This window comes from Grammomys surdaster, unplaced genomic scaffold (genome assembly GCF_004785775.1).
Source record: "Grammomys surdaster isolate TR1022 unplaced genomic scaffold, NIH_TR_1.0 1164, whole genome shotgun sequence".
Classification (NCBI taxonomy): Eukaryota; Metazoa; Chordata; class Mammalia; order Rodentia; family Muridae; genus Grammomys; species Grammomys surdaster.
Genome location: NW_021605583.1, coordinates 2,291,247 through 2,301,868, shown reverse-complemented (window position 1 = coordinate 2,301,868; position 10,622 = coordinate 2,291,247). Strand labels below are relative to the sequence as shown.

General features: G+C 45.1%; 1 pseudogene; it reads right to left on the bottom strand.

Moving 5' to 3' along the window:
• Positions 1-3,075: 3,075 nt before the first annotated feature.
• Positions 3,076-4,067, bottom strand: LOC114635027 (annotated as a pseudogene).
• Between the last annotated feature and the right edge of the window lie 6,555 nt (positions 4,068-10,622).

Genomic DNA, 10,622 nt, shown 5'->3' with positions numbered 1-10,622 from the left:
AAAGAAAGAAAGAAAGAAAGAAAGAAAGAAAGAAAGAAAGAAAGAAAGAAAGAAAGAAGACAGAAATGGTTAACTCTTCAAAGAGCGGACAGGAGAACGTATTTTCTGCACAGCACCACTGAACTGTATTTGACCTTATTTTCATGATGAGTATAAATTGCTACCTTTATTTTAAAATATAAATTAATATTTGTGACTTTCTTTCTAGTCACAGATTCATGAAGCCTGAATGCAAACAATCACCCTGCTAGTGATACGCTTTTGCTCTCATGGTTCCATTGGGAATTCCCCCAGCTTTCCTGCCTGTATGCGCCTCAGTACTAACCTAGAGGAAGGCAGCAAAGGATGGGAAGTGTCTTTGCCCATTTTCTTGACCCACAAGAATCCCACATCCTCACTCACTTTAACATTTAAAAAAAAAAATTACATCCTGATTGCAGTCTTATTTTTAACATTTTCTTTTTAAAAATACTTCTCTCGTATATTATACCCTGATTGCAGTTTTCCCTCCCTCCCCTTCCCCTGCCCACTGTCTCCCTCTGTGCTGTGCATCCCCTCTCCCATAGATCCACAACCTCCTGACTCCCCTCAGCTAAGAGCAGGCCTCCCAGGGACATCAACCAAACACGACATAACAAGTTATAGTAAGACCAGGCAAATACCATCACATCAAGGCTGGACAAGGTAACCAATAGGAGAAAAAGGATCCCACTAGTAGGCAAAAGAATCAAGACAGCCCCCACTGTTAGGAGTCCCACAAGAACACCAAGCTACTCACCCATAATATATATGCAAAAGACCCAAGGTCAGACCCCTACAGGCTCACTAATCCCTGGGAGTCCCCATGAGTACCAGTCAGTTGATTTTGTGGGCCTTGTTCTTGTGGTGTGTCCCTGACTCCTCTGGTTCCTCTGATCCTTCCTCCCTTCTTCTGCAGGATGCCCCTGCCAAGCTCCACCCAATGTCTAGCTGCCGGACTCTGCATCTGCTCACATCAGTTGTTGGATGAAATCTCTCTGGTCTCTTTGATGATGATTCTGTTAGGCTCTGGTCCCAGCACACTCTACAGGCAGGGCAAACTAGATTTTGTGGCTGGGTTGGTGTCCCAATCCCTCCACTTGAGGCCTTGCCTGGTTGCAGAAGATGGTAGATACAGGCACCATGTCCCCCATGACTAGAAGTCTTTGCTAGGGTTGTTCTTGTATACTCCACGGAGTTTCCATTGTACTAGGTTTCCACCACACACACACACACCCGCCGCCAAATTCCAGTCATTTCTCCCAGTATTTTCTCTCTCCTTCTTCATACCTGACCCCTCCTACACCCAACCCCAGTACACATGTGAAATCTTTTCTATTTCCTTTTCCCAGGGAGATCCTTGAGTTGCCCCTTAAGCCTTCAATATTACTTACTCTCTGGGCCTGTGGACTGTAGGATACTTATCTTTTACTTTATAGCTAACACATACTTATAAGTGAGCACATATCATGTTTGCCTTTCTGGGTCTGGGCTATTTCACTCAGGATGATATTTTTTTCTAGTTCCATCCATTTGACTGCAAATTTCACGATGTCCTTGTTTTATAGTAAATGAAAAAATATTCCGCTGTGTAAATGAACCACATTTTCTTTATCTGTTCTTAGGTTGAAGGATATCTGGGTTGTTTCCAGTTTCTGGTTATTATGAATAAAGCTACTATGATCATAGTTGAGCAAATTTCCTTGTGGTATATACCCAGGAGTGGTATAGCTGAGTCTTGAGGTAGATCAATTTCCAATTTTCTGGGAAACTGCCATATTGATTTCTGAAGTGGCTGTACAAGTTTGCACACCCTTCAGCAGTGGAGAAGTGTTCCCCTTGCTGCACGTCCTCACCATTATGAGCTATCACTTGAGGTTTTGATCTTAGCTATTTTGGCAGGAGTAAGACAAAATCTTAAAATCATTTTGATTTGCGTTTCCCTGATGGCTAAGGATGTTGAATGCTGGGGACAGCATATCATGTTATGGATGGTGCATGGGACCCTGAGAAGCAGGAGACATATCTCTCCAGGGGACCCACCATCAGAAATAAGGGACTACCCACAGCAGGCCTAGATGGAGACATCTCAGAAGCCCACAGGCAGTCCTTTATAAAAAAATATATATATATACAGTTGTTCCCATTTCTCCTAACCTAAGCCATGGACAACAGCTGTATAGGTTTCATTTGTGCACGACTGCTTTTCACTTGGCTTTGGTATACATATTATTCTCTTATATCTGACTTGCCGTTTTCTTTCTCCTTCTGCTCTGGTGAATTCTGTGAAACTAGATGTTTCTTGATGTAACGATTCTCTTTTTTTTTGTATTTTAATGGTTTATTATGATAATGAAAGCCCAGTGGGACAGAGACTTCTGTGTTTCTGGGAACCCAGAGCTGTACTTATGCAAATACCAATAAACACCTCTGCAGTAGAGCAAGTAGGCATGTCTCAAACCCCAAGGCTTCTACAGTCCAGTGTGGGAAAGGAGTGCTCGAGAGAAACTCAGCTCTCTGCAACCCCACACTTGAATCTTCCAGTGCCAAACTAGGGAAGGGCTGCCTTCAGCTGACCGAGGGGACCAAATCAGCAGAATGTACAAGTGGTCAAGGTGTCACTGAAAAAATGGAGGCGTTGACTTCTGACAGCAGGCCTCCAGGGTAAGACTCAAGACCCAAAGACAGGGAGTTACCAGCTCACTGGGGAACAAGAATTCACAGTTCCAAGACCTTTTTTGTTGTTTTGGTTTTTTAGATAGGATTTCTGTATGTAGCCCTGGCTATCCTGTACTCTATAGACAAGGCTGGCCTCGAACTCTGAGATCCGGCTGTCTCTGTCTACTGAGCACTGGGATTAATGCACAGGTGTGCACTGCTGTTACCACCCGGCAACACTTCATGATCATAAGGCACTGCGGAAAAGACTGGAAAGGAGATGGGGACAGGTACATCTCGCGAGTCCCAGCAGTCTTCAGTTCTCTCTGGGCTGGAGTCTCCGTCTTAATGTGACAGCGTTGCTGTGCTTGCCCCAGGTGCCTTGTTTGCTGTGACTCTTGGTTTGTTGAGGCCTCTGGACTGTCCTGAGCTCAGGCCTTGGCTACAGGCCTCTGGGGTGGCTGTTTCTGGAGCAAGGCCAGGGTGTCTCTCTTTTCAATGGAGCGCAACTGCTTCTCCTTTGCTTTCTTGAGCTTGGCAGGGTTTCGGATCACTTGGACTATCTCCGGAGTCTCCGGTTTTCAGCCCGGCGCTCTTTCTTCTGCTGGCGCCTCTGTTTCTCCTCCTCCAGGTGCCTAGTGAAGTCTTTAGACAGCTTCCTCTCCTGTCGCTCCTTTACCTTCTGCTGCCAGGAGGTACGCAGGGACTTGTCCTGAACCATCTGAGAGAATCCCTTCTTAGAGCGGTCTTTCCACACACGCCTGGATTTGGGCTTCCCCTTTGGAATTACAGGAAGCTCTTCCTTCTCCTTCAATTTTTTGGCTGCTAGGGCTTGGGGAGAAGATATAACTCGCTTCTTTAAGTCGAGACTTACTGTCACTGTCTCTCCAGCCCAAGGCAGCTTGCTTGGCTCCCGTTGGCGCTCTGGGGACCAATGCGCCTGGAATGTCAGCTCCTGTGCTGGCTGAGAGGGCTCGGGACCTGGTGCTTGCTGGCCTGGGCAAGGCTTGGGGGATCTTGGGATCACCTCCTCCTTAGCGTGGGCCACCTCAGAGTCCAGTTCTCCCTGTGTGGGAGATAATTTGGATGACTGCTCTCGTTGCGGGGATTCCGGACTCGACTCTGTCTGTCCTGCAGGTGACTCCATGCCCAGATCTTGATGAGGTTGAAGGGACCCAGGGTGTGGCTCTGGCTGTCTCTGTGGGGACCCAAAGCTTGCATCCTGTGTAGGAGAGGGTGATCGGGGCTAGTCTCCGGCTTGAGCTTTCCTGTTTCGACTTGAAATCTACAAGAGCCTGTTTCGCCCACGAAACTTCGGGGTCAGGAAGGCTCTCTAGAGACAGAGGTTTTAGGCCTTCCAGCCGCCCGCTGCGCCTCAACGGCGTATCCATGGCTCACGTGTAGCCTTCGGAATGATCAGCGCCTTCATATGACTGATGTAATGATTCTTAAACAATCAAAAACTGAGGCATAGGGGCACAGCACAGTCCTAATAGCCCAGGTGCATGCTGTGTGTTCTCATCTTGGAAACAATGCAGTAACAGCACAATGGTAGTTTTGGTTCAATGTTTGACTTAGAAAGTTTGAAGAAATTATTGGAAAATGAAGCAGAGCCAATATTGGGACCCTGAGAAAGGAAAAAGCTACTGAAGTTATGAAATGAGTTTTGCACAACATTTGAAAGTGGTTCCTGGTCTCCTTTGGAAATGTATAGATAAGAAAATATAGAATACATAAAATCTTATACTAGTAAAACTAGTCAAAACACTGGGAGTCTTAGGAGAGTCATTGTATGCAATGTACAGTAGCAGGAACCTAGCAGAACTGCTGAGTTAAGGGTTAACTTGACTCTTTCTGGCCACTGCCTGGCAGTTTTGCCCATGTCATCAGAGCTTCACAAGAAAATGCAAGTAGCTGACCTTGGAGCTCTGAGCTCTGAAATATAATAAGTCAAAAGTTATAAAGTTTAAAGAGCGATAAGTTTGCAATTATTATTAGTTTAGTCACAGGCCTGGGAATAGGGGAAGCTTGAAACTTTGGGGAACAATTGTAATTCTTGATTCTTTGTGGGATGTGGTTATTCTTTTGAATTTGATTTGGCAATGATTTTACAATGTCCTTTTTTCTACCTGCTTTTTGGAGCAACAATAAAAGACTGGGGTAGTTAAAGGCACAGGGAGAGAGAGGAGAGAGTGTGTGGTGTGTGTGAGCACATAGAGAGTGTACCTTCCAGATATCCCTGCTTCCAGTTGAGAACCCAGATCCTGTGTTGCGGCTGGACCTCCGCAGTTGAGCACACATACGCATGTATGTATGTATGTACGTATGTATGTATGTACGTATGTAAGGCCATGTGTATGCATGTTAGAGACGCAGCCCCGTGGATTGTATGTGCCATCTAGGTAATCACTTAGAACTGATCTACACTTGCTACTCTAATTTGACAACTCATTTTTAAAAGATATATTTTTAAGATGTGTGGGTGGGCGGATGGCATCCCCTGTTTTTGAGCAGCCCAATGATGATTCTGGACACTAAACTCAGGTCCTCTAGAATACCAGTAAGCATTCTTAACCACATCTCTCCAGCCCCAACTCTTTTTTAGTAATTAACCTATTCTTAGACAATGCTGTACATGAATATAGTACATTCTGGCCTCACTCACTCCCCCTCCACCTCCACTCATTCTGTTCTCACCTCCACTAATCCCTTCCCTCTTCCCCTCCCCTCCCCATCCACTTTCCTAACCATTCATTTTGCTCTATGACCCACTGGGTTTAACCAGGGCTGCTCCCATAGGCATGGGTGTGCAGCTGTCCCCTGGAGCATTGGTGCTCACCAGTGGCTACATCAGTGAAGGCAACGACTTCCTCTCTCACATGAACCTTTGATGGCCATCAGCTCCCCTAACTGGAGTAGGGCCTCATGGGCCCCTCTGCATCTGTGACCAGATATTTATTGGCTTAATCTTGTGAAGCTACCACAAGAGAAACAACATCTATTATGAGTTCCTGAGTGCTCCAGAAATAACAGCCAAGACAACCCTCTTCTCGCTCACTCAGCTCTTGTGTCCTTTCGCCTTCACGATGTTCTCAATGTCTTGGTGAGGCTGATACGGGTGTCCCAGCTACTGGTGAACAATTAATATTCACTTGCTCTCAGTACCTTAACCAGCATGAGCCTGTGCATTAACCACCATTTACCACTGTTCTTAAGATGCACAGGGAAGCTCTTTCTTGCGGTAGATGGAAATGAACATAGAAGGCCACAACTCAAGAATATGCAGAGAGAGATACTTTAGAGCACTGAGTCCTAGGTGGGATGTTTTCATCAATTCCCTCCCCTCAGGGCTCAGGGATCTGTGCAGAAGAGGAGGCAGTTAAGTTCAGAGGAGCTAGAAGTCATGGAGGATGCCAAGGAAACAGCATCTTCCAGACACAACAGGACTGATGACCTATGAACTCAGAGACTGGGAGGTAGCACACACAAAACTCCACAGCATCAAACAGACAGGGTCCCAGCACTGAGATGGGGAAGTGGACACAGGCTACCACCCCTAACCAAGAAGCTATCTGCAATTGATTCCCATTGGCAAAGAGAAAATCAGGTTTCCCAGTAGAGTGTCTCTAGATATAGCAATCACATTTCAAGATGAGACCCACGCCCAAGGGTAGTTGGCCAACACTAAACAAACTCTGTGATATTTGTGTGGACTTGTTGCTTCATTTTGCTTTTGTTGGGGTATTTTTTTGTCTTTTGGCCTTTTGGTCATTTGTCTTGATTTTTCTTTTTTTTTTTTTCCCGGTTCCACAGGAGAGGGTTTATTTAGGGAGGGGAGTAGGAGAGAGGAGTGGGAAGATGGCGAGCGAAGAGAAGAGGAAGAGAGCGAGGTTGGGGCAGTCTCAATTATTTAAGTGGGTGATGACGTGTAACTTCCCAGGTGTAGGTGAGCGAGACAGGTGAATCCTGGGAGTGGTTGCCTCAGTAATGATGCAGGAGATGCCTCTGGCCCCTGAATATGACGCCACTGGGTTCAGACTTATACTAACATACCTCACTTTTTCTTATTATAAAAAAGAAAAAAAGGAGAGGGGAAGCCGATGGTGAAACGGGGATGGGGCGCCGTGTCTCTTAAACTACTTCCTGCTGTGTAGGGGCATAGTCCGTTGGGGGAGGAGCTGGCTTTTTCACCATCAGGGCCCATTCCGTGGATGTGTGTACCAGGCTCTTCTGTGGACAGCAACTGGTGATCCTGCAACAAGAACTGATTAATAAACTGGTTAGAAATAATACCAGGAGGATGGCAACAAGGGTGTTACAGGAGAGTATCTGAACTGGAGGTCTCACTTTCCCCAAAAATGGTATTTCTTGGGAGAGCTATTGTCTTGATTTTCCTTTTTGTCTTTTTGTGGTGTGTGTGTGTGTGTGTGTGTGTGTGTGTGTGTGTTTCTTGTTTTTGTTTGTTTATTTGTTTTGAGAGAACATAAAGTTGGGTGGGTGGGGAAGTAATGAGGATCTAGGAGGAATTGAAGGAGGATATGTTCAAAATATATGATATGAAAAAATTTTCAAAGGGGAAAAGGTTTGCAAGAATGTGTATATATACATATATATACACATATACATATATATCAACTTTCTCCAACTTTCTCCAAAACATCTTTTTCAAGTTCAAAGCAGGTCTTACCTCAAGTATCTCTTTAAACAGCTTTATTGAGTTCTAACTTGTATATAAAAACCTGTTCCTCCTTAATGTGTACAAGTTGGTGTGTTTGGACACAAGGACATAAGGAGACCCTTTGAATGAACCATCACCCTCATCACCCTGTATACCCCTCACCTACGAGGTTTCCTCATGGGAAGCTATTGTTCTTCAGACTATCCTACAACCAAGATTTTTCTTATTCATTTATTGTGGTATTTGGTAATGTTTTCCTTTACCTTCTACATTTCCTGTAAGATATAAATTAAATCTTAAAGCTGTTCAAATTTTTGGATGAAATTTCTTCACTCTGGATGCCACACAATAGCAAGATGTGCCGGGAGCCAAACCCAGGAAATTATCTATTCTAAAAAGCCCAGTCAGTACAAGGTTAAGAAAGGACGTTAGCAGGTCTCAGGTCCCAGGAACTTAAAGAACATCTAGCATTTCCTGGGAGCCAGTTACGACAGTGGGATAGTCTTGGGCAATGAGGATACAACAGTGGGTTGGTCTTAGACAATGATAATTCACTAGTGGGATAGCCATAAGCAATGACCCTCGCCTAAACTTCTCGTTTTGCTGTGTCTTTATAACCTGCCCCCAAAATTAAAGTTTCAGAGCTTGATCAGAACCTCAGACTTGCTCTATGTCTTTGTGTCTCTTGTCCCTTCATTCTTTCGCCCCCCCCCCCGGGTCTTGTCAAATCCCCGCAGGCCGGGGCAAAGATGGACCCATTTCAGAGATGCCAAGTGGATCTGTCAATAGGTGTAGCAACCTAATTTACTCATTGTGTATATACTCTCTTCTTTCATGGCCAGGAAGTAATCTGTAGTCAGTAGCACCCTGGGGATATACAGCATTACTTTAGCATCTACAAATGATGCTTATTTGAGTTGGCAAATTTGACAGGCATTAAGAAATGTATTGTGATTTTTATGATTCTTTCCGCATTTATTGACTGCAACATTGCGCTTAGCCTAGAAGAGTTTACCTCCATTAGCAAACTTTGGTGTATCCCTGAGAAGCAGTTAAAGAGAGAAAAGAAAGTGGTGGTTCACACCAATGATGTCGGTACATCAACAAGTACATGCGTCTGTCTAGTCAGGCTGCTGTAGCACAGAACCTTTAACTTCTCACACGTGATGCAAATGTATTGCTCACGGGTCTAGAGGCCGAGCACTCCAGAGTCAAGGTCAGGTTTGGTGCCTGCTGAAAGCCATCCTTCTGACTCATACATGGCCCTCTTCTCCTGGTTCTCACGTTAAGTTAAATCTGAAGGCTATCAGATTCTGCTTTAACATTTTGGATGAAGGTGCACAGAGGAGAGATTGACCTGAGGACCACTCCTTTCATAAGGATGCGGATCCCATTCATGAGGCCTGATGTCATGACCAACCATGTTCCAAACAGCACCACTTCATCATAGTGTCACCTTCAGGTTAGGGTTCACTCAGATCATGACATGTCTTTACTAGCTGTCTGCAGTGATGAGTAACTTCATGATGGAGGGGAGGGGTGCTGCTCAGTGGCTTTCAGGACTCTCCATTTTAAGGGAGTTTCTTGGTTCTTAACCCATACTCTCCCTTCATAAAAGAGGATGAAACATTGTCCATAAAAGCACCCACGGCCTACCAGAAGCCTAAAAACAATCAGAACAGACGCAAACTAAATGCTGCCTTGCAGGGGAAAGAAGAAACGTTTATGATATTATGAGCAGGGCAAGAGAGAAAGGCTGCAATAAATGTCAGCTAGACCCTGCAGGGTAGGGGGAGGATAAGCAAAGCAAACGCAAGCCCGACACAGCCTCAGGACCATTTTTTCACAATGTGCACACAGCTTAGGCGGGGTGGTTTACACTGCATTTTGACATTTACAACTATTCTGTATATGCTTTAAAAAGAAAAGGAAGAAAAAAATGGACAAACTGAGGGAGAGAATGGAAGGATGGGAAGAGGATGGAGGATGGAAGAAAGAGACAGGGGAGGAAGGAAGGAAGAAGAGAAGGAAGGAAAGAAGGAAGGAAGAAGGGAAGGAAGAAAGGAAGGAAAGGAGGGAGGAAAGGAAGGAAGAAGGGAAAGAAGGAAGGAAACAAAGGAAGGAAGGAAGGAAGGAAAGAAGGAAGGGAGGGAGGGAGGGAGGGAGGGAGGGAGGGAGGGAGGGAGGGAGGGAAGGGTAAAAAAGAAAAGGAGGGAGATGTGTGGGTCTTGTAAAACTCCCCATATCTGATCACAGTTGTTACCACATCGAGGCATCCACAGTTGCTGTCACCTCTGAGCACCGCCTCGGCGTTTCCTGGCCCATTTCCTAACTCCACACTGACTCTAAATCCACTGGTCTTTAAGAAATGGCAGTCTTTGGTTTCGTCTGTGTTTTTTATTGATTCTTTCAAAAAGGATTATGTGAAGAAACTGCTCATTAAAGACGAAGTCTGCCATTGCTCGAATAGCTTTGTGGGTCTACGCGCAATACGGAGGGCTCCCTTCATTGAAAGGGCTTCTTCTTCTCTGACCTGGTCTGGGGGATTCATAACCCTCTACCTGTAGAATGTCACATAGCCTTAGTTACATTATAGGTTCAACTTCCTTTCTGCCTGTAAGAGCTGGCTCAGCTAGCACCTGAGATTTCTGAAAAGCTTCCCCATGCTAATGAGGCATTTTTGGTATCTTAAGCCTTCAGCCAATGACATTTGCCCATTCTGGATGTTTCTACCCCACCCCCATCCCCTGAAATTATATAAGCCTTGTATTACCCCATGTAACGTTGATCTGCCTCCATGCAGGTGATCCTGGCTGCAACAGATATTGGCCCATGATCCCCAAAGGCAGGGAGAGCTACAGGATTGTTCTGCTTCTAGTTAAAATCTACATTCTCCAATGTTTTTCTAACAGAAAAAGCAATTCTGTTGTGGACTACTGTCCTCCAGGCATAATATGGATAAACCATCTTAAAGGTTGTCTGTGGTTACACAATGAGGCCTTCACAAGTTCAGGTCTGTAGATATTCTCTTTAAAAAAATAAAAAAATGAATGTGGGAGAGAGATAGGAAGAGTCTTTAGACCCTCACCTGAGATCCCAACCTCTCCTTCCCTCTTGCAACCGCCTCCATGTTCTGGAGGTGTTTGAATATAAAACCTGCGAAGGTTAACTGAAGGCGGAGTTGCACTGGCTGAACATGGTTGTGAGGTAGAGGCCACTCCAGGGGCAGGTCACTAGGATTTAAAATCTTCGTTTGCTGCTATAATTC